General features: G+C 41.3%; 1 long non-coding RNA gene across 1 annotated transcript; it reads left to right on the top strand.

Annotated features, from left to right (window-relative positions):
• Window positions 1-2,976: 2,976 nt before the first annotated feature.
• On the top strand, window positions 2,977-22,056 carry LOC115031125 (uncharacterized). The gene is made up of 4 exons (XR_003836738.2): window positions 2,977-3,038; window positions 3,364-3,863; window positions 20,278-20,407; window positions 21,685-22,056. It is a non-coding gene; the product is annotated as an uncharacterized LOC115031125 (long non-coding RNA).
• The last annotated feature ends 1,702 nt before the right edge of the window (window positions 22,057-23,758 follow it).

Genomic DNA, 23,758 nt, shown 5'->3' with positions numbered 1-23,758 from the left:
AATTCCCTCCCCTGTCTCCTGTTAATCAACTGATCACTTCAAGTGATTTCTTTAAGTTGGTGGGAAAAATAAAAGCCCAGATATATTAATATAAAACTACTTATATAAGACTTGCAAATGAGTTTGTATGCTCTCTAGATTTATGGTTTTGTATTTGATATGCAGCATGTGGGTGGCTGTGTGAGGTCACTTCAGGAACCTTGGTCATCTCAGGTCAAATCGCTCAAGTGTATAACAAAGCTCCAACCATGATTTGCTACCTGCTACACAGACCTGAAACGTTTGCTAGCTTCCTATTCATTTCCACCAGCCCTACCTCAAAGATATGTCTGAAGAAAGCCAAAGAAGGCCTATCCTCTAAAGTAGTATAGTAGAGAAAGACACCTTCCTGCTCTGTCCATGGGGAATGGACAAAGTTCATGAACGAGTTACACTCTTTAACTGGCAACCAGAGTACAGGTTTTGGAATGGCTTGAGTGTTGCTGCCCACAATCCATTGTGATTAAAAGTTTGTCTTCAGAGGTGATGAAATCTTTAAAGAGTTGGGGATGGGCTATGCCTTCTAAGAAAATGGTTGGTTCTTGGTCTCTTTCTCTGCTCTGGCTTCAGATGGGGTAAATTGTTGAGCTATGTCTGCGTGCCATCTGCCACACAGCATGGTACAACTGGAGCAAACTCAGGTTCTATGTCTTTGAACCAACCGTCTTTCTTCATATGTAGCCTATGCCAGACATTTTGTTATAGTGACAAAACTGACAAATACAGTCTGTGAACAACTTTGTGTGGCTCCTCTCATGCCGATGGTGGCCATGGGTAAATTTGCAGTTACAGAAACCTTAGGTTCACGATTACTTGGAGTAGAAGAAACGATGGTTTTTAGAAAATGACACCATATTTTAGAATTCATTTTCCAAGTTTGCCTAGACCCCTTTCTGTTCTAATTATAACAAAGCAAGCTCACCAGCTGCTGTGCCCCTCTGTGACAAAGAGGCTGCTAGTGTTCCAAATGTGGCTATGTACACTTGGAATATGGACTTATTCTTGACAATTTTTTATAAAATAATTCTATCTGTGATCATTAAACTTATTAGAACTAGTATAAAGATTCTTATACCAACCCCTATACCAATATCCCAGCCAGAGTAGACCTGGAAGTTTGGTTCTAGATCAAACCTCAGTATTTGAGAAAGACGATGTTGACACTCACTTGATTTGTGTCTCTGAATTATAGGGATTTTTTTTTATCATCTCTATATCTTATCTCTCAACTACTCCCTTTGATTTTTTCCCCCTGAATGGCAGATGATACCCCTATTGTGGTATCTGTTCAGTCTGTAGCCCTCTTAAATGGCTTATCATACAAATGTCACTCTACCCCCCCTTATTAAAATAAAATATGGGGCTAGAGAGATGGTCCAGTATCAGGAGCAGTGGTTGCTTTTTCAGAGGTCCTGAGTGCAATCCCAGCATCCACATAGTGGCCCACAACCATCTATAACTGTGGTCTCATGGGAATCTGATGACCTCTTCTTATGCGAAGATATATGCACATTCAGACAAAACATCTATACATGTAAAATAAATAAATCTTTAAAAAAAAAAACCTTTAATTTGAAAGGTCAGGTATGTGCTAGAGTCATTCAGAGAGTGTGCTTCAAAGTTGAACAGTGATATTTCAAGGGCTCAATCCAGCACATACCCACATAGCCACATTGTTTTTGTCTGCTGCTATTGTCATCTGTGACAACATTAGCACACATTAGTGGGAGGATGGTTATTGTAACAACTGTCTTCTCTAATGTTATGGTTCTTTTAGGTGCTTTTAATGATTTTGCCCTTTGAAGTGGGTAGTATGAGTGAATATTTGTTTCTAGCTGCCTACATGAACATGGTCTTGCTGAGACATTTCTTCCTAACCATTTCCTTTCCTAAATGGAGGGCTGGGTCTACTTAGGACTATGGGAGATATGGACGATATCCAGTCCTTATAGGTGACAAGTCACAAATTATGTGACTACACAACAAAGAACTGGCCAGATAAGGCAGGCTACACCTGAAATCTCCCACTTTTCCTCTTGGGAGCATTAGAACGAGTTCTAATGCTGAGATTCATGAGGAATCTTCAAACTAATGCAAGATGAGCAGGTAAGAAAAGCAAAATAAGATTTACTCTGTGTGTGTGTGCATGTATAAAAACTAGAACTATATATGTTCTCTCACTCCCCGAGTGGAACAGGAATAAATGGGCATGGCAAAACAGCGACGCTTTAGAGCCAATGTTCATGTCACTGAGCATCATGTAGGGCTTTCCCATCTCTACTGCAGTGCTTGGAGAACTGTCATCTGCACCAGCGCTAATTCTGAGCCATGTGCCAAACACCGATACTTTGCCCTTGGCTGCTACTTTATGGTTATGCTGGCTATAACACAGAACATATTTCTCAAGTGAGTTAATGCCTATTTACTACTTTGTTGTAATGTGTAATTATCATAAATGATACTTAATTGTTTAATTACTAGACCAAGGAGTAGATAAGGACTTGCTAGGAGGAAGACTTGGTTTCTCTTTGTATAAAAAAAAGTGTATATATGCACATATGAATTGAACATGTTCAAATATAGAAGTATTTTATGTATTTATACATAAATTTATACTTGCATATATTTTTGACATTCCTGATTGCCATGGGCAGATTCTTGCCTATGGAACCCAGGAAAGATCACTTAGAATAAACAAATGGCTAACTTGCTCAAAATGTGGAGAACTCAAGCAGGCCTATTATTGGAGGGTGTGTGATACTGAAGACTGCTACTAAACACTTTTCCATTAAGGACCTTTCGCCCTGTTCTGTTGCAACTCTTGTTTTAGTAAAACCATTTGTCATGTGACTTGCACATGCTGCCAATTCAGGGCAGAGAGGGTGGACTAATCTCAAAGTTTCTTAGGAGACAAGCACTTCCCCCACAGAAGGCTGACCTTTTGAGGAAACAGGAAGAGGGGGAATATTAGCTCTGATCCTCTGTGACAGATGATTCCTGTAAGTCTTTTAAAAACATGCTGCCTTCCATTTGTACTAGAGAGAAAACATACAGAACTAATCATTGGAAGGCAGTTCCTGGAATAAGTTTGTCTCACAAACAAATCTTTCAATGCTACTGTTCCCTCTGGAGACTTTCCCAAACATAGTCACTATAGACTTTGGCCAGTTGTTCCAGTTGGCAGTGGCTAATTGTATTAATAATGTTAAAAGCACCCAGCAGGTAGTAAGCCCTCGATTGTACTAAGTGTTTTATGTGGTTTCATCTACTCATTTCTTACGGTGATTGCATCAGTTATGTACTATGCTTCTCTGCATTCTACAGATCAACCTATGACAAGCCCATCGACACACGCATGCAAGAGACAGAAGCAGAATTTGAATCCAGACTGCCCTAAGCAGGAGTCATCTCTTTAACCGTTAACCTCTGCCAGTATGGATAACTTGCCTTGGGTTAGGACTGTTGCTAAAGGTTTCCAAACACCAGTTTCCAAAAATTCAGAATGTTCTCTTTGGTTAATGGGAAAAAATATCTACTCCATCCAAAGGAAAGTAGCAGCAACTATGGAGATTCTGGCAAAAACAATGTTTAATCTCGACTCAGCCTTCAGGAGCAAATGAAGAGTCCTGTTCCCCTGCCTCACACCAGCAGCTGCAGGAGAGCGGGGAGGCACGAGAGAGGTTGACTGTCTGCTGAGGGTGTTTAGCAGCTCCTATGCCTGGGGCTCATTATCTGCAAAGGTGACGGACATCACAGAAATGGTTCAAAGGTCACCCAGGGAAGAACTGGCTAATGATTCCAGGCAAACGTTCCCAAGCCTAGAGGTAAGTTGCATGTCTCCTCAGCAGCTCTTTAGTGTTGTCACAAAAGTATCAGAGCCCTTAGGAGAAAAGACAGTGAAGTCTTTCTATTTCCTTGGCTGGGAACATTGTCTGTGCACTTAATATTTTGAAAAGAGGCTCTCAATGTTATGAAACCCATGGAGGAGCTTATAATAATCTCTCTCTCTCTCTCTCTCTCTCTCTCTCTCTCTCTCACACACACACACACACACACAAAGTCTTTTGTAATGGTCTTGCAAATGCATGAGATGACTCTGTACGTTTGGGACACGCTTCATTTGGTAAAGGATATTTCAAAATATATGTTGTCTGTAAAGCTAGACTTGGTGCTGAGTGGGAGAAGGGAGGATGTGTGTGTGCCTTAGAAGGGAACATTTTACACATTCCTACAAAAGAGATCACCCAAAGTAACTGTTATATTTTTCTGGGTAAAGATTGAGGCACACACAGGGACAGATGACACAAGCTTTCCTTGAAGATGATGTTGGAGTCATGCCTTCAATGACCAGAGTGTTGAAGCTGTTTCCACCATCTATCTAGTCTGGGCTACCTTTAGTAGGTATCCTACTCAAGTCTCCTCTAGACTCAGAAAACAAAACAAAACAAAACAAAACAAAACAAAGCAAGCTAGCACAAAGCAAGAAAGACAAAACTGGAAAAAAAATGAAACATGGTATTCTAACTTCAATTTACTTTTAATCCAATGATTTCAGGTCACTTTGATGTAGGAGCCTGTCTTAAAGTAGCATGTTCATGAAGGTCAGCATCATAAGAATCAGAATTTGAGAGAAAAAAGAATAATTGGCTATGTGATATACCCTCCAATGCATACCTCACCCCCTAAAAGCACTTTCTGGGTAAATCTATTAAGTTATCAATACAGACATGACAGTCACTTGCTATATTCCCCCAATAATTCATAGCCACTCTGAACTTTAGTTTTATTCATATAGGTCTAAAAGTACATCTTCTACCTGCCTAGAAGAGTTAGCATAAGAACAGAATGAGATATAAAAACACACACCACAGCTGAATGCATTTTAAAGAGGAAACTGAGAATATGGGCTTTTTTTTTTTTTTTTTTTTTTTTTGGTGACAGACAAATTTGGTTTTGTGTTGGTTCTGCATTTCCACCTTGCTGCTGGGGTGTTGGAATGATGCTCGGGGAAACATAATGCAGGGGTGCTAGGATGTATTTCTCCCTTACCACTGGGGTGCTGGGCTGGTGGGAAACAAACATACCACTCTGGGGAAGCGAAACACAGCTTAAGATAGCAGTTCCTGCCCCTGTTTCTCCAGGTGAGAAACAGCAGGGATTGAGGCAGAGGCTGTAGTCTTCAAAGCCCTGGGCACCAAGGTGCTTCTGCAAACCAGGAGGAGGAGAACTGGAGGCCCACAGGTCTGTGAAAAGCTCAGGGTGGGAGAGGAATCTGGCTTAGCTCAGAGTAAGTACCAGGAATGATGAAGGGCCTTCTGTGGGAGACTCTGTATGAGGAAGGCCTCCCCTGTGGTGGTCCTTGATGAAGGAGACAGTCCTTGCTTGTCTAAGCCATCTATTCATGGCAGATGAGGATGCATACGACTTACTCAGGGTGAACCAGAGATTAAATGCCTTTTGTAGGAAAGGGTTCCTAGAAAGGGGTGTTCATTGGTAAACACTCAGGGCCTCTAGATACCTCATTAGCATGGAGAAGCCTAAGCTGTATGCTACATGACCGGTTGTTATGGTCCTCTTAGTGGGGTGACATGGTCGTGTGCTTCAGGACAGGAACCTGGTCAGGAGCTAGTTCGAACTCTTGCTGTTCTCAATTATGAGTTTTGTCGGTGTTCTGAACTTTGCTGCTTCTTCTATCTGGTGGCATGGTTCGCTCCCCTGGAGTTTTTACCTAAAGAAAGACCTTTGTAGGTGATACCTGCCATGCACCACACAGAATCCCTTCTCTTTGGTTGCCCCCAGCTTTTGTCACTGATGCAGTGGCTGGGTGTGCATGGGTGAAATGTATCCAAGATCAACCTCATAGTGAAAGCGTAGGCTTTGACCTTGTCAATTCTGCCCAGGATTCCTTGTGTTACTTACTACAGAGGTTTGTAATGCCAAAGAACCTTACCAGGAATGTGTGCCAGGAAACTCTCAAAGTGTGACAAAGTTAACACTCCCGTGGGGAGAAAATCTGATGAGTAGGGTACAGGAGGCCAGGGACTGATTTATTCCCTTTCCCATCTAGAGTCTGCCCTGAGCGGCTGGTGCACTTTGTCAGAAGACTTGATTGTGCAACATTAGGAAATATGCTGAACTTGGCAGCAGGCAGCTTAACATTCCTGTATTTTCTCCCATCTCTTTCTGCTTCATAACCTATCCTCATTCTAGACTACATTCCCTGGTAAAACAGTACACTGTAGATTTTTGGTTCAGGCTCTGCTTTCTTAGGGACTAAGGTGAACACAATTGAGATCACAGAGACTGCAGGTCCAGGTGAAGATAATTGATATCACAGAGACTCTGCAAAGAAGATCCCCAGGATCCATTTTGGATCTGAGTCGCAGAACCCACACTGCTGACACCAGGTATCTGGTGGTTTTATCCTAAGACTTCCCTCTGTGGCTAATGAACCTGAGGCGCAAATAGTAAATGAAAGGGCCACAGTGTTTTCCAAGATGATTAAAACGATGTTAACAAAAATAGTGAGTATTATTTTTCTTACTGCTTATTATAATTCTTAGTGCCATGATGTAATACATGCAAAGAAGCATGTTAAGGGAGATAGTGTTTATTTTCAGTCCTGGTTTAAGAAAAACTACATGGTGATAAAGGCACGGTAGCAGGAGTGTAAGGTAGCTGGTCACATTGTATCATCGGGATACAGACATGATGAATGTTGGACTTTATATTCCGTCCAACTATTCTTCAGTCTATTTTTCAGCTCACCCACAGTGAGCCACATTCAGGGCACGTTTCTGTGGTGATTCTAAATCCATTCAAGTTGACCTTTAATAATTACCGTCACACCATGGAAGAGAGATGACTTTTGCTAACTATACCACGTGCCTTGGAGAATGGAAGCTAGATTCCAGGGAAGACAACTGTTAATCACATCAAGCAATGTTGGAAAAGTCAAAGATGCCCCATGGCAATGGCAAAAGAAGCTGTCATCTCATGGAATTGTAGTGTAGACTATTTGAGAACCAAATCCACGACCTAACTTAGCCACAGCAGTTGGATCACAAAGGAGAGAGAGCATACAGAGGTTCAACAGATCTCCTATGAAATGATCAATTCACTATTTGATAGAAAGAGAAAAAGCAGGAATATTTGTGTGTGTGGGGGGGGCAGCGTGACAAACTTGAACTCCTGGACTCCACTGTTGCCTTTATGCCACTAACCAGAGAAGAGGAGTAGCTTCCTGCCTAGAGACTGTTGAAAGCCTCCCCGCGAAACAGATCTACTGAAGAGAGTTGCTTTTCTCCTTCAGATCCATCCCCCATCTATTGACTAAGCTGAGATCTTGACCCAGCTCTAGATTACTCATAGAAGAACTAGTTTACATGCACAGAGACCCATAGAAATATGTTCATAGGACCTGAAAAGAGTCAGCGGCCCTACATGCAGGAATGGAACTCAAGCTCTTTGAATGGATTGAGGATCCTAGACAGAGAAGGTTTATAAACATGAGGACACCCACTCATAAGCAACATTTTTCAATATTGTATACAAAAGCCCTAGGACCCATTTTAATTATCTTTTCATGTGCATTTTAGACTTGATGAAGAGAATGCTAACACCAACCTCAATAGCTGAAGATCTCTATCCCACTACCCCATTTCCAGATCTTAATGAGTTCCTAGAGCCAATGATTGGTTGCAAAGTCAGGATCTTTTGAGGAAGTATTCTTGAATGGTTGTGTAAGATATACAATAAATAATCCTTTGATTCCTGCTTCAAATCTCCCTGTGGTAGAGTAACTACACACTGTTGAAAGGGGAAACTCTGGCGTGTTAAAGCCTGTTAGATAAGGAGTTCAGGCTGAGATGATATCAAGGAACCAGAAGTACTTTCAAAGGTCTCCAGTTAAGAGGAAGCACATTCACACCCAGTGATAAGGAACTTTTGACCTGGGATTGCTTTGCAATGTGTTCCAGTATTCCCACACAGAACCTAACATCATATGCATCCTGAATGTAGGACTGAGATAAACATATCTATCATCTTATGAAACCCTCACAGTTTGCCAGACTCCAGAGTGGAGAAGCAAGTTAGAAGCTCCTCTCTATTCCTGTTCCTACTGTGATTTGCAAGGAACACTGAGAGGACTTTTAGGGATCAGTGCAACTAAGAGTTGGAGGATATAAGGAAAAGAGTCTCCAGTGTAGTCCAGGTTGACTTCTCCTGTATGCTCATTCCAAGGCTTCTCTGACACTAAACAGTTTTAAGATACATGATGGATGTCCTGTTTTGTGTGTGTGTGTGTGTGTGTGTGTGTGTGTGTGTGTGTGTGAGAGAGAGAGAGAGAGAGAGAGAGAGAGAGAGAGAGAGAGAAGCTAAGATACCTTAGAAGAAGGAATCATAATTGAGAAAATGTCTATGTAAGATTGACCTGTATGCAAGCTCACGGGGTATTTTATTGGTTGATAAATGATGTGGGAGGGCCCTACTCAATATGTGAGGTGGCATCCCTATCCTGGTGGTCCTGGATGCTATTAGATTGCAGACTGAAAAATGGGCCATGGCAAGCAAGCTAGAAAGCAACATTCCCCTATGCATTCTGATTCAGTTGCTAGCTCCAGGACCCTACCTTGAGTTCCTGTCCTGACTTCCCTCAGTGATGGGCTTCTTGTTATCTGTAAATGTAAGATGAAATTAAAAACCCCTTCCTTCCCAAGTTGCTTTTGGTCATGGTGGTTTACCACAACATTGGAACCCTAAGACGGTGGATAATGGTAAATTATCATAAAATAATCAGTTGTTATACCAAATACAACTGTGTTTTATTTTGAATAAATTAGCAAATCTCCTGGTGGAAATAACCACATGACTGTCTTCTTTTCGGTGCTCTTTGGAGGATGGCTTAGAACTTGTTTACGTCCATAGTGGAGGACTAGTAACCCATTTGTGGAAATTGCTTTTGCTGAATGTCCCAGTTTCCATTTCAAGGTGAAGAGAAGGGAAACTTCTACAAGATTCAGAGAAAAGTTCTCATTGAACTTGAAGCTTTGTCTATGACATTTTGGCTTCTTAGTGCTGGTGGACTAGAAACCAAAGCAACCTGTTACTGTAACTAAAGCTTCTCATTGAGATGGGAAGAAGTATGGCCTGTGTTCCATATCAAGAGGATGTACTACTGATGTGTGTTTTGCTTACACATTTGTCCAGGCTCTGTCTGTCTCCCACTTGTGGTCATTCATTGTTATCTACCTGGGTTTGCATCTGCTGGCAAAGTAACAACACAGATACCATTGCTTCTGGTAACATTTTGATGAAAATTATGGTTTAACTATGAAACATTCTGCAAAGGCTTGTATGGCCAAGGCTTAAACCCTAGTAGAGCAATCTTCATAGTGCAGCAAAATTCCATAAAATGGAAGCTTCAGGGAAATGACAGGATGGAGAAGTCTGAGACTTTATCAGTGGATCACACCATTTATAGACTCAGAATTCAATGGGCTACTGAGAGGTGATGGCCCCGTACCCTAGTTGACAGTGCTTCACTGGAGAGTTTATACTCTCCTTGGCCTCTCTCCTTGCCTCATTCCTTTTACCTCTCTCCATTCCTGTCACAATGAGGTGTACAGCTTTGCACTACTCTCCACTCCTCACCATGATATCGGCTTCCCCCAGGTCCAAAGCAATGAGGCAAAACAACCACCTGCTCTCTGCTGGCAGGTCCAGGCTGAGCGGAGAGAACTCAGGCCAGCCGAGTCTTTCTGGGGCTGAAGGGAGATGCTGAGTGTCGGATCTCCTGCAGCCCGGAGAATTCTCACCCGGAGCGAGTAGAGAGCAGAGCTGGGAGTCTGTGGGAGCAGGAACTCCTTTAATTGTATCAATCCTTTTGCTTATAAAGGGCTGAAAGAGGAGGTGGGGTTTTTGCTGAGTTGAGATGACATAGGGAGACGGGAAAGGAGACGAAGGGTATTGGGTGACTGACAGAGCCAACAAAGTTATTCTACATCAGCAGTAGCTAGGCAAAGGCAAGCTCAAACAGGTTGTGCTGAGTCACTCCAGTATGGAAGTGACTGAGACAGTTTTCAAACTGAAGCCAGGCTCGGGTTTGTCCTCAAGGCCCAAAGTAGAGTCAAAATGGGGCCCAACAATCAACTGTGGACTGTTTCTGAAACTGTGAGTTGAAATAGACTTTTCCTCCTTTGAAGTTGATTCTTGTGAATTATATCGTAGCATTGCTAACAAGTAGGCTTAGACGATGGGCTCGCTTGTAGGTTCAACTGTACTTGACTACAGGTAGAGAATACATATGTCAAAGCATTCTATATATTTCACTTGACTTAATCTTCAGGACAATCCTGAGAGGTAAAATTGTTTCTATTTTTTCAGACAAGGAATAGTCAAGCACAGATAAGTCAAGGACTTGCCAAGGACATAGAACAGAGTGGCAAAAACAGGCTCTAAACAAGGAAGTATCTATGTCTGAGGTTCAAGCTCTTCTCCCACCCACAACAGGTTAGATCAGCAGTGATTGAAAGACCTCAGTGGGGAGACGCCCACTCACAAGTCCCGAGATGGCGCGCATACCCAAGGAATCATGAGAGCCATCTTGATGCAAACACACGAGGCAGTTTAATGACAGAGCTCAGGGCCTACACGTATCTCACGCAAGAGACAGAGGAGTTGACCACGAGGCTCAGAAGCTAGGAGTTTATATACAAAAAAAATTGGGGGCAGGGGAAGAATTGGCACGGTTACACACAATTGGACAGTTTAAACATCAGCAAACAGTATGTGCAGAGCGAGGTAACAGCAATTCTGAGGGGCAGGTGCTTAACTTGGCTGAGATAGTCCAGGCATCTCTGTATGCCTCTATCTTTATGGCTAGCCAGTTCCTAGAACAACTTAACAGCAACAGCCTTTGTTCTTTGCCTTTGGCCCAAAAAGCCCTCCTAACTAGCAAGCCACATGAGTCATGGACCTTGAATTTAATTTTCTTTCCATATGTACTCAGAAAAAAAAAATGCACTTCCTTATCTCATGTCACGTGATGATGCCTTTGCATTATTGCTGGTAATTTTTCACCTTAAGAAGGTCCTTTTCTTTGTCATACATGATTAGGTAGAGACTGCATGCTTCTCAGGTGAATACTGCAGAAATATAAATCACATGTGATTAGGCACAGAGTGTGTGCCTAATTACCCAGGTGAATGATGCAAACTCTTCCTTGAGAACCTCCTTGGAATTCTAATGTTCTGAATGGGATAGAAGAAATAGAAATATGTCCTTTTAAGGAAAACTCAGGACCTACAGCTGGAGAAGTGGTTGGGAAAATATCTCTTGCTGAAGAAACATCAGGCCCTGAGTTCTGAATGTAAGACCCACGTAGGAATGACTACTAGGAATGACTGCTTGTGCCCATAACCCCACCATGTGGTGTGGGGATGGACACAGGAAGACTACTGGGCAAGAATAGCTGGCTGCTAGTTAGCTCCAGGATCTGTCTCAAAAGAATATGGCAAAGAGTGATACAGGACACCAAATTCTCCTTTGGCCTCCATGTGGTCATGTGTCCACACATCCATATGCACATAACACACACACACACACACACACACACACACACACACACACACCAAGCAAACAAACTTACAACAGCATCTAAAATTTGAACAGATAGGTAAGACACTCATATTTTCCTGGAAATAATTTGTTTGAAAACAAATTCAGCACACTAAAAGGCATAAAACAAGAAATAATTTAAAACTTTATTATGTAATTTCAGGTTTGACTATGGCAATATAGAAAAAAAAATACAACCCACAAAGGAAGTGGGAAAGGTTAATGTAATCAACAGTAAATAACTGGTAGGTGAAGCTGCATAGAAATTGATCTGCACTAGCTGAAGGCCATTCCTGTCTTCTTGAATGTTATGCATCAGCAAAGAGAGGGGGAAGACAGCTTCTGTTGTTTTGATATAAAAATGTCATTTTTTTTTAAACCACAGCTGTTAATTCAAAACAGCAGTCAATTCTCTCAGTACACACATTCTAATAATCCACTCCTGCTGTCAGGTATTAACATAGATAAGGTCCTTTAATAAGGCTCTGTGGGGCCAGGAGTCATAAGAGCTTCACTAGTAGAATAAGTCTATTCCTCAGCTTGTGGAAGCTCAAGGTAGAGTGATTCAGTCCAATGTAAAGAGAAGTGCGGATGTCATCTTTAGCTTTTGGTGGACTGAATCGCTGATGCATTATCGTCTGTACCAAGCAAGGCATAGGCTTGGAGACAGAGGCCTGAAACAGTTGTTTTCTAATTAGAATTCTGATAGTGTTCATTCTAGGTATGAGTGCTTTTTTTTTTTTTTTTTTTTTTTTTTTGGAATATGGGAAGCATGAAGCAGTACTGGGGGACGTTTGCATGTTTGTATTATATAATAATTGGATATCATAATCAATCAGGACCACTCAACATGGTGAGGACAGTGATTACAATGTATGAAATGCCTTGTTAAGTCTTTTATATGTAAATTTCTGTATGTAAAACTCTGCAAAGGAAGTGTTATTTGTTTCAATTTCTCCATCTAGAAACCGAAGCACAGAAGAAATGAGCCAGTGGTTCTCAACCTGTGGGTCAAACGACCCTTTCATGGGGGTCACATATCAGATATCCTGCATATCAGATGTTTACCATAAGATTCATAAAGGTAGCAAAATTATAGTTATGAAGTAGCAATGAAAATAATCTTATGCTTGGGAAACACCACAACATGAGGGACTGAATTAAAGGGTTGCAGCATTAGGAAGGTTGAAAACCAGTGGAATAAGCCATTGCCTAAGACCAAGATTAAGGTAAAGAGTTTATTCTAGGCTCCTCTCTGTTCTTTCCATATATGGCATATATAGTTGTTGGTTCTAACCTAGGAGTCTAAATAGGCAAGGACAGACTTTAAATAATATTCCAGGAATTGAATTGCATATTAAAATAAGTTAGTATGTGTGTGTGTGTGTGTGTGTGTATGTGTTTCATGTGTATATACGAAGGAATCTGGACAGGCCGGTAGCATGGCCCACCAAGAGCTTAAATCAAGGTAGTAGCAACTACACACTACAGGAAGGAGCTCTGATACTTTAGTATACTCGATAAATCAGCTTACCGTGTTCATTGTGATTCCTTTAATATTTATCAGCCAATTTCAGCTGGTGGCCTAGATCAGCTGCTTTGGCCTGAATACACCTTTTGGTTCTTAGTACTCTGGAAGTTGGGGTTCTTATAGACTGCCTGTTCATCAGAAGTCTATTCTTCGTCCTCCCAGGTACAAAGGTAGAGCATATTTCTCAGCCTTCCTTGAAGTTATATGTGGCTTTATGACTTTTAGCCAACAGAAAGTTAGTGACTATGATGGGTACCACTTCTTCCTCTGGTCCACAGGCATCTATCTCCATGAAACATTCTCCATGATTCTTCACTTTTGGATTCAAAAAGAAGATGAATATAGTGGTCCTAAAGATATCAGAGATATCCATGGAAAGAATTCATGGTCCAGAATGGCACATGGAAGGCCACCCTCCTGGGAACCCAACACTGAAGAATAAAACATTTTTTGGACTTAAAATTCGAGGGTGGGGGGCTGGTGAGATGGCTCGGCAGGTAAGAGCACCCGACTGCTCTTCCAAAGGTCCTGAGTTCAAATCCCAGCAACCACATGGTGGCTCACAACCATCTGTAACAAGATCTGACTCCCTCTTCTGGTGTGTTCGAAGACAGCTACAGTGTACTTACATATAATAAATAAATAAATCTAAAAAAAAAAAAAATTCGAGGGTGGGGAATTTTTTAACAACTCGTTCTGCCATAACACAAATGTTAACACAGGTGTTAAAAATATTTTGAGCACCATTATATATTCAAATTATATTGCCTAAATGTACTTATCCTTATTATTGTGTATGTGGCATTTTACCTCAATAATCATTAATGTATGTGATATTTTAGCTCATATTTCAGAGGTGTCTTACGACTTACTGTTTTATGTTTTTGCTTGTCTTTGTCCTCCACCGGATTATTCTAGCAAGGAAATAAGTTAACAAGGCATCTTTTTAACATAAAAGAAAAATATAAAGTTGTAAGCTTAAAGTTGAAGGTTCATAAAGGAGAAAATTTCACAGCCTTGAGAAGACTTCCAATTAACATTCTGTTTTGACTGCTGAAAACTAACAAATGGAAGGAGCATCCTAGAGTGGCCTGGGAAGACCTAGCCCAAAGGAGCTGAAGGAAGTCAGTGAGCACAGAGAATGGCTTCCTGGCCCTTCCCTAGCGAGAGCCAGTGGTGAGTGACAAAAAGGACATAGACTTTGGTATCAAATCTCACTTTAAATTCTCATCCTTGGATCTGCTTTCTTTAATCACCTTAAACCTTCAGTATCCACTTCAGGGTTGATCATGCTCATTTCTTCCTGCAAGGATTGGGGTACATTACAGAAGAGGGGGTAGAAAAAGTATAAGAGCTGGAGATTGGGAAGGACTACTTGGAGACACTGTCTTCTGACAAAACAGGGCCCTATTGCTCATAGACCAGGGTGTCTATGGCCATCTCCATAAGATCAAAGCTGTCAAAATCCAGACAGCTGGAGGAGAGACTCAAGAAGCCCTGCTCATGGTTGAGAAACCATCAACAAGTTGGTGGTCGCAGCGGGGAGGGATAGTCATTTTAGAGATGGAGTCCCTGGTAGCTTATCCATCCTTCAGTGGATCACCCTATACCCATGCTATAGAGGCAGCACTAACTGGGCTAAGTGTGTTTGCATAAGAGGATAGAAGTTAGGAGGAAGATGCAGAGGGAGTGTGGGAAGAGTTGGGAGTTGAAGAATGGATATGACCAAAATGCATTGTATACATGTATGAAATTCTCAAAGACTAATATCGATATCATTGTGAAACTATTAATGTTCCCCTTTTCCTTTGCTAAGTCATTATTTAGACCCTGAAGGAAACAAGGTTAATGATTCATCCAGACTCTTTGCTTGAATCAAATTTCAATTTAAAAATAGTATTGTGTGTGAAGCTTAGCAGAGTGCCTGGCCTGTACTCTCTCTGCCTTCCTTCCCACCTCTGGATGCCAGTTTTATCAGCCTGGGATCCCATGTGATCCTTACTTAGCCCCAGTGCATGATGCCCCTGAAAACAGAGAGGGGATGGAATTAAACCACCCTCAATTATTAGAAGGTTTGGAACCTCATTGAAAATTGGTATTGTTGGCCTGCCAAACGTTGGAAAGTCTGCCTTCTTTGTTGTACTAACCAATAGGCTTCAGCAGAATACTCTCCATTCTGCACTCTTAATTCTAATGAGAGCAGAGAGCCTGTGCCTATACAGCATCAGGGGTTGATATCAATGTCCATGGCTCACACTACCACTATAGAACATGGAGATGTCCTGGTCACAGCTGCCAGGGGTCACATGGATGTCCCTGTGCTGTGCATAACTTGCCCTGTCCCTCAATGGTGGTGGTGCTCTGCAGAGCTGCCCCACCTATCACTTGTGTGTGTGTGTTTTTTTTTTTTTTAGGGAAGGGTTGCAAGGGTGGAGGGCAGATATGAGGAAACAAAGACATGGATGAGACCAGGGTGAATGATGTGAAACAAAGAATAAAACGTTTAAAATAATTAAAAATATGTAAAATAAAAACAACAGTTGTAAGGATTAGAAGATTTCAAACTGCTAATGTGTAGCATATCTCCCTATGCAGGAGATGTTATTAGATTTATCATTAATTGTGCTTATCATGTTTGTAAAGGGCACACACAGTAAGTTTAGTCCATTTGTACCAAGGCATAATTAATAACAATTAAATGTTCAGGACACTGCTTTTGCAGTTTCTTTTCTCATTTGTGCCATGGCCAATTAAGTTAATCCCATTCTGTCTTACTCAATAATTAAAGCACAATCAAGGCAAACATGTCTAGAATTTTTGAAAACGTGATTCAACAAAAGCTTTTCAAATGTCTTAAATCTGAAAAAGTTTGCACTGGTTTTTAAACATTGACTTCTGCATTTTTATTTGGCTCTCCACATTTCTTCATGAAGCTGTATTGTCATGAAACAAGAATTACTGTATCTCAGTAGAAGTGAGATTTTCTTTGTTTTCTTTTAAAGAAATTCTCAAGGGATTGGCAGGAGGACCCACTGGATAAGAGTACTTACTGTGCAAATGCAAGGGTCTGAGCTCAGATCTCATACCTACCTGTAAAGCTGGGGATGACTACTCACAGTTGGAGAGTGGACACTGGAGAATTTGATGGAGTTTGCTGGCCTCTACCCTCTCTCCAAACTCTCCTCTCTCTCTCTCTCTCTCTCTCTCTCTCTCTCTCTCTCTCTCTCTCTCTCTCTCTCTGTGTGTGTGTGTGTGTGTGCATGTATCTCTTTGTCTCTCTCTGTCTCTCTGTCTGCTGTCTCTCTGTCTGTGTCTGTTTCTGTCTGTCTGTCTCTCTGTGTGTGTGTGTCTCTCTCTCTCTATCTCTCTCTCTCTCTCTCACACACACATACATATCAAGGAAATAGTTACTTGAAGTACCATTGAGAGATAAATGTATTTGTTGCTGTCTCTCCATTACTTTGATGTATCCCAGAGGGATCTCTGGTGCACAGAGTAAATGCACCTTTATACATAGATTTTGAAGTACTTTACAGAATGTGTATATTTCATGGTTTTATATTGTTATAGCATTAAATCAATTGCTGAGATGAGGAGGAAAGTGTAAAGGCCTTTCTTTTTATTAGCATGTGTCATCATACAAATATATTCCAAGGGTCTGTCACGTGAGCCAGAACTCAACACAAGACAGGGAACCCGACATTTAGTTCATGTGTGATATTGTTCAGAATGCCAGAATTCTTAAGGTTGGGACCATGTAGTCCTGCAGATACTTCAGTTCTTAGCAATGAAAGCTCATTCTTTTATTATCTGCAATACCTGTGGGTGATCTAGCCTCGAGATGTCCTGTCACCATAGTTACCAACTAATCATTATTATGGAGAGGACCAGCCACTTCTCCTCCTCCATCTGTCTGAATTTCCCTATTCACTGAAAAAAAAACAGTGAATGTGTGGACCTCACGTTGGCAGGCTTGTAATGCACAGGTAATACTTCATATTGGCAGCAACAGATACACTGGCTTCCCTGCCCCCTCCGACTTAGGTGGTGCCTCTCCTTGGAGAGCTGTGGTGATCTAAAGAAACACTTCCTCTTGAAAGCACCCTTTATATTCACAGTAGAATACTCTTGAATTTTGCAGGTCGGCACACACATACACACAAAAAGTTTTTTTTTCTTTTAATAGTTGGGGAAATAAGCCTAAAGAAAATGTGTACCTAATCCTATTAGCTGACTTAATATAGAATTATTAAAAGCCTTGATATACAGGATTTAACACAATCTTTCTAGCAGGGTGTGATGTAATCTGGTTTTGTTCCTCAGCTAGCGAATGGCTTACCTTTAAGTAATTTCCAATATGTTAAGAGATCAAAAGCCATCCTCTCGCCACCGAGGCAGTAATCGTTCATCTCTGCTGGGGGTTCCTTGGTACTGTGGTAAGGGATATGCAAAGGCTCCTGGCATTTCCAAAGATAGAAGGGCGACATTTCTTCAGACTTTGAAGTTAATAATCCTTCAGAAGTTGAAAACTGAGGGATTTTTCCAAAGCCTTTTAATGTTCTATATGCCATGTGCTTAGTAAATATCTGTAAGAAATCACCATGGGCTGGTGTGAGGCATGGAGCGTGTGCTCTACAACCTCATGTGGCATGGACTAGGCCACACCCTCCGTGCTATGGTGTGGACGCTCGGTGCTTCTGTCCCATAATGGTTGGTCTTTGAACAGTGTGCTATCTGTGTCTTGCACATCTTTCTGGTTTTGGTTGAAGTCATTACCAAGCAGCCTTATGGGCAGCCCCATCCCTGCAGTCAAGATGCAGGCTCTTCTTAGGGGAGTTCTCGGGGGCTTCCTCCAGCATTTGTCTTGTTGTATGAAATGTGTTGGTGAAGAGATGAGTTAAATTTGTGTTTCGAATTCACTTTGATCTTCACTACGAGAGAGAAAACAAAATGTTTGTATCTCCATGGTTCAATATGCTCCTAATGGTATACACTCCTCAGAGTATACAGCCACTTTTTCAACACACTGATCAGATTGTCCCGATGTGCTTGTTCAGTGAGAGAACCTGCTGAATTTTGACTTCAGATAAACCAAAGCATCTTAGGATTTGTTACCACCTTTGCTTAAGGCTCTTGCTTTTGATTTGGACAGGTTTCATTTTATTCCTTGGACCAGTTATTTTCAGGCTACTTAAAATAAGAGAAGTCTCTGTAGGAAAATATATTCCTAAAGCATACAGGAGGCCTAAGGTTACATCTTTCCTTAGAGATAAAACACAGTTTTAACTTAGATGGCAGCTTCCTCTGCCTGCCCCCACTTCTCCATCTCAAACTATGCATTTGATAGCTGGGAAGCTGCCAGGCTATGGGCGGGTAAATGAGCATCTAACAGCTGTCAAGAGCTAAAAGAAGATATGAAATAGAATTTCAGAGACATATGCACGAAGCTAGCAAGTTTCAGGTTTCATTTGAGAAGGGATCTAGATAAATGACCATGGCAGTATAAAGAATAATGTGGGGGAAATGAGGTGCCATGGTGCCATTTACCTCAGACAGAAAACTGTATGTGGACCAATGTCCAAAACCATGTTGACATGGCTATTTGAAGCTGTAACATGACTTTCATGTTTGTCCCTCAACAAAGACACACTACCCTTCTCCAAAGGTTTTGAAAGAATTCTACCCTAGTGACTCTGCAATGTGCATTTCATTCCGTTTTTCTTTTGTTTAAAATATCTTGAAGTTGTTGGTCCAGGAATAAGTTTAAACTTCTTCATATCAAAATTAAGAAGTGATAATAAGATGTATATGGATCATTTGTAAAACCCTTAAATCCCTCCAGGTTCATGTTGTTCACTCCCCCCCCCCTCCTTTTTCTAGAATGATCTCAGCACAATCATGTGGTTAAGAGCCAACTTGGGGCAGGGGGAGGAGAGTGGGGGCAGGATGGATTAAAATCAAAGTATAGTTACATGTCAATGAAAATGCCACAATGAAACCCATTGCTTCATGTGCTAACCTAAAAAAAGTAAGGAAGAGAATATGCCATTAAAGAATAAGCTTAAAGCCCTGGGTTTTGTATTGAAGAAAATGAGGCAGAGGCTGAGTGTTCAGACCTCATCCCTGAGGCTTAGAGTGAATCCCCTGTGGTCTGAGCTGCTATGCTAACCCCGTGTTCACCTTCCAAGGTAACTGTAATCAGCCATGGCCTGATGATGAAGATCCCCTCCCCCATGAGCATATGCCTCACCACCATGTGCATCATGTGGACCATGAGTAAGCTACTAGAAGCCAGATCAACACCAGAAAATGTCAAATATTTGTGAAAGACACTATATGAGCACATATGGCTTTTGCAGAAAGGTACCTGTATACATACTCACATACACACACACACACACACACACACACACACACACACACACACACACACTCACACACACACACACACATACACACACACTCACACACACATACACATACACACACACACACTCACACACACACACTCACACACTCACACACACTTACACACATACACTCACACACACACACTCATACACACACACACTCATATACATACTCACTCATACACACACACACTCACACACACACACACACACACTCACACATGATTTTAAATGACTTTTAACATTTTAAAGAACCTTGTTGGATATCTCATTTGGAAACAGAAGAGAGTTTTAGATCATGTACCAAGGATATACTAAGTTCTCAGACAACCATGATAATTCTCAGGGATTTCTGCATAAGGAAAAGACAATGAAGCACAGATCTAGATCCTTTCTCCTGATTTCTTAGGTCATGATAACAGTTCTGTCAATTCAGGATGAGGGAAAGATACTCTCCTAAAGGCAGTGAGCCTTCAGGGTGCTGACGATCTCCACTTTCCCGCCACCACCTCCCCATATCACAGAATTTGGGTTAATTTTCTGTATCTTGTATTCAGAGTACTGTCTCGTTGTTAAAATTACAGGGATTTGAGGAGCCCTACCTGTACTGAATACAGAATCAGAGTGGGATGAAAGATTTTTGGAGGTCAATAATTTCATCGCTCTGCTTTTCTGCAGGACTCTGCTCCTTGCCACTGAATCCAGAGCTCCAGAGACTTCGAGGCAGTACAGGGTGAATGCTGGATATTCAATCCTACAACACAGTGAAAAGACCAGTCCAGCAGTGAATATGTATTCCTACTGTGCCGTGAGTAAAGATTTTTCTCTTCATACATCATTCACAACTTTCTCTGGGGATTTCAAAAAGCCAGAACATATGAGTCACACAAAGAATGAAGAAAAAGAACAGACCTAGAAAAGAAAAGATAAAAAGTACATTTGCCAAGTATGGTGCTATCAACAAGAACACTAACTTGAGGTACCAACCAATTAAACAAATGGAGACTTTCATTCTGCTCACATATTGGAAGACGAGAGAATTCCCGAATCAAACAAGGCTAGAGAGTTTCATTTCCTTACTGAATGCTGGTGCTATAAAGAGCAAAGCAAAACACAATGGAAATTTAAAACTACTTTCCTCCCAGAACGATCTGGTACAATAAACTGAGTTAGTTAGGCTCTCCACCTGGTTCATAGAATCTGGCTCCCAGAGGAGAGAGCAACTTGAAGATGCTGGAAATGGCAGCTCCTGCTGACTAAAGGGCCAAGCACAAATCAGAAAAGATGCTTCCATAATTTGAATTTTGAATGCCCCTTCAAAGGATCATATTTTAATAACTTAGTTTCCAGGGTTCTCCTTTTGACAAATGATGGGTTAGTTGGAAGAATATGAAACCTCATGGGAAGTTTAGGTCACTGGTGCAGATGCCCTTTAAGAGGGAAATGGTCCTCAGGCCTGGTCCTTTGTCTTTTGCTTCTTGGCCATATTAGGAATGGCTTTTCTCCTACCTTGAAGAACTGCTCTACCACAGACCCAAAACAATGAAGCCAACTAAAGGTCTTTTATGGAAAAGAACTTCTGAAATGAAGGCAAAACAAGTATTTCTAAATAAGCTGCTTACAATTATAGACTGAAGACTCATACAGGTGACTTCAACTGAGTCCTCAAATAACCCAAGCCAAGATCTTGCCCTCCATAATGTGAAAAGATTTTGTTGATTTCTGAGGGAATTTCTTTTTATCCACAAGATAAGTCGTGTGAGATATTATTATATTATTTATTATATATTACTGTTTTCTAAGTAACGAACATTTCTACTAAACAATAAATGGCCCACTTGCCAGTGTGTAATGCTATGTATCCGTCAAGCTTCATAATTGGCCCCTGGGAGTTTTACTTCCTGATCTTTTCTAAAGGAAAAATAGAAACAATGCTAAGTTTTGAAGATGAGTTGAAAAGTTTTAGAGCTGTAACACTGAGCCAACTTGGGTATCCATAGTGTATTTCATTCTCTCTACCCATTCTTGTCCCATCTCCTTCTTAAACAAATGAAAAGCAAGTTGTTTTTACTATCTCTGTCCCAGAACTTCTGGATACCCTGAATCCACGATTACTAAAAGCCCGGTGCTGGTGCATGGAGTCCCAGAACATCATCCACTAGCCTCATTCTTAGCCTGTCAGATCCAGGAGCTCCTTACAGCACCACATCACAGCAGAAACACACAGAACCACAGACACAGGTGAGCTAGGCAACTTGTCCATGATCCTTACTCACTGGCCAAGTCCCACCCCTTTCTTGACTCTTTGATTTTCCAATCTCTTCTTTTTCCTGTTCTTCTTCTTCTTTTTTTTTCTCCATTGCCCACATACTCTGCTATTTCTAAACTTGATTCTGATTCTCTTTCTAGATTATTAGAAAGTACTTCAGAGCTTAGCCCTTACCACTGCCCCAAATCTGTACATAGTCCAGACCTCTTACGTCACATCTGAAGCAGAATCCTTCCATCAGATCAGCCCTGTAAGATCACATTGTCTCTTATCAATTGTCTCTTGTCTTTTTTCTAGAAGTATATTGGGTGTTTTTCAGCTTGTATCAGGGGTGACTGGAAAACTTTCTCAGAAATATGAGTTCACCATCCATTCCTCATGCCAATGGAAAAGTCCTTCAAGAGCAATCTAAGGACTCAGCAGTCTTTGGAGAGATCCAAACTCAGTCCCTCAGGTACCCAGCAATGCATTATTCAATAACTAGCTGTCAGGTTTCCACCATGAATTGTGTGAGGCTGCAAGAGGCTGCTATGTCTTCTGCATCTGTGCTGCCAGGGAAGACAAAGCTAATGCTTAGCCCATGGAAACAGTCTTGGGATAAAACCACTGTGAAGTGTTGTGATTTCTATCTGACCAATCGACAATCACAATGTCTTTTAGTTTCCATGCCACATGGCATGTTGCTCAAAAATAACTGTAGCAAACAGTTTATAGCCAATATTATATACAAATATAGGTCAGAATGTATTGTCACAGGGCAGTAATGATTCCATTGTCTCTTCCCGAGCTATTTCTAATGTTGACTCTGAGATCTGCCTGCTACATGAGATGATTCCAACAAGACACACTGACCTGTTCAGCATCCTCAGGTTTTAGATTCTGATATTCCTTATGTCCTTGATTCACCTATCTATCTCTTGCTTGAAAGAATGAAAGGAAGTCCAAAAATTACCAGATGATGGAACATGTATTTAAATTTCCTAGCACAAGTAGATGGCTAAATCAGGACATAGTTATGCAATTTGTAGATTAGTCTAAGGACCCCACACATTTGTTACTCTCAGATTAAACCGGGCCTTCTACAATAAGGAATAAAAATCCATGAGAAAAGGAGAGTAGCAGAGTGTTCTCAAATGAAAATCAAGTTTGGGTGTCTTTCTGGTAGCTCTGGGAGACGATAAACAGTGCAAAGCTTAGAGATGAATGGGACTCGCATGGCTTCACTGTGGAAACAGTGCAATGGTTTAAATCCAATGGTACTTCAGGTAGAGACCAATTTAACGGCACTTACCCATGAAGGTGATGTAGACTACTTAGTTTGGGATCTAAGAGAGAATCCTGTAGATTTTTAAAATGTAGTTTTTATGGGCAGCTTTGTTTGAACAGTTCCTCTTCTTCAGAAGTCTTTAATAACCACGCTGCCTTTAATGAGAAGCGTTCCTTGGCAAAGGCAGAGTTACTTTTAGAGACAACTTTTTAATACTGCTTTAAAAGGGAAGCTATTGAAAGTCAATTGAAGAACCATCGGCATGTTGCCTTCCTGTGATTTCTACAGATTTGGGAGAATTTCTGCCTAAATTGTGCTGGATTTGTAAAGATTTCCATGACAGTATTTGGATTCAAACTAGCTTTTGTTCAAAGCACTGAGACAGTACAGGGGGATATATAAAGTGGAGGGGTGCCACAAGGATGGAGGCTTTGAAACCTCAAGAGCACAGTGGTTCCCCAGAGCCACTGCTACATTTTCTTCGACATTCTCCACTGGGGCAAGTGCTAGCTGCTGAGACAGCAAGCAGATGGCTGGCCAACTTCTGTGGAACACAAGGAGGGAAATACAACAGACACCCAGCAGCTGTCCATCAGAACTCCTGGTGAGTACTGTCAATCTAG

The sequence above is a fragment of the Mus caroli genome, unplaced genomic scaffold, assembly GCF_978045245.1.
Source record: "Mus caroli unplaced genomic scaffold, Mus_caroli_1 scaffold_4, whole genome shotgun sequence".
NCBI classification, from domain to species: Eukaryota; Metazoa; Chordata; class Mammalia; order Rodentia; family Muridae; genus Mus; species Mus caroli.
The sequence above is the reverse complement of the archived record's forward strand: the minus strand, read 5'-3'. Positions and strand labels throughout refer to the sequence as shown.